Source organism: Tenebrio molitor, chromosome 3, assembly GCF_963966145.1.
Source record: "Tenebrio molitor chromosome 3, icTenMoli1.1, whole genome shotgun sequence".
Classification (NCBI taxonomy): domain Eukaryota; kingdom Metazoa; phylum Arthropoda; class Insecta; order Coleoptera; family Tenebrionidae; genus Tenebrio; species Tenebrio molitor.
The window spans coordinates 9,472,514-9,474,107 of record NC_091048.1 but is presented as its reverse complement, the minus strand read 5'-3'; positions in this window follow the sequence as shown (position 1 = coordinate 9,474,107).

Sequence of the window (1,594 nt, the reverse complement as noted above, 5' to 3'; positions counted from 1 at the left end):
AGTAACTCAATTGTATCCTCATCGTCATCAGTTTATTTTTCAACATGACACTGTCTCATCCATACAGCTCATGCTCTAAAAGATTGGTTCAGAGAAAATAATGTCAACGTCCTTGATTGACGTAGCCGTAGTCCCGACCTTAATCCAATCGAAAATTTTTGGGGTTTACTGACGAAAAATATTCAAAGAGAAAATGTTAGTTGTTCTTATATTAGAGAGGAATTAGCAGCATTACGCAACATCTAATAATCCTTTCGCAAAATTTCAGAATGAAGCTTGGAAAAACAAAAAGGTCTGAGTCACATTGAACTTTTCGACAATGATGTTTTGCAGACCGTGATGAAGGCTAATTTTCGAATAATGGGAAGCTTGCAGTAAAATTACATATACTCTTAATACATAGTATATTATTTAACGCGAGTGAAAAGAGCCATAAAAAGCCCAATTTATACACGAACAAGTTGAATACGACGGTTTTTTTTCGGCGAGCCTCTTAAAGGCTCCAAATCGCTTAAAATCTTTAAAATTAGCTTGACGTAATGAAACGAAACGAAAGAGTAATGATTCTCTTAAAGGACAATGTGCGACGAAAGATGAATTCTCTACGACAGAAGCTAATAACTTGACGGAAATGACCGAAATCATCAGAAGCCAGAAGATAATGTATGGTGAATTTCAACACAAGCCCTGGACTATAATTTTCTCAATCCTGACTACAATCAATATTCAATAGGTGGTTGGTAAATAATAAACGATCCAGATGATTGCATGATGCCGTCCGACCACATATCTCATAAGAAACCACCTGGAAATTAAATCTGTTTAGATAGAAACTCCAATACATTCACCAGATTTTCCTGATATTATAAATGATTGTCCCATCGCAGTTAGCGTTGAAAACCACACAAATCTTGGATGTGCCGCCAGCCTCGCAACGTTAGACGAACTAGTAGACAGATTTCCTCTACCGCCAGTATCACCACCTATCGGCGATACTAGTCTCACTCATGTTATGAGGCTTGTGGCACATTCAACTACGTCACCAACGCCAACTGCGATGGGACAATAATTTATAATTATGTATGTCAGCCATGGATTACTCAATCTGAATCACTTCTTAAAAAAAGTTTGGTGAAAAGAACGAACCAAAAAAGAGAAATATCGTCCTGCCTCTGGATCTTATTTCATTTAAAAATAATTGTTAAAAACGAAATACAGGGTGTTAGGGAATGGTCTCCCAAGAATGTCAGGGTGAGTTTGTGAGGGAAAATGTGGTCGAAAAGTTTAATACCATTTTTTACAAACATGAATAGTTTTCTCAAAAATAAAAATTTTAAATTGTGTCCCACTGTTTGGGAGTTTTTGCACCATTTTATTGTTGCAATAATTAAATAAATGGTTAAAGTTCCGTAATGAAAGTTAATTGTTTAGCAACCAAAAGACAACAATGTCTTTATGTCAGATTTTATCGAGTACCTACTGTCACAATGACGATTCGGTTTTCAATAGTTCCCGTGGATAATATCTTATCAAAAACTACCAGGATTGCATTGTTTATTGTCAAAATCAATAATGTATTCCAAACATTTATCTA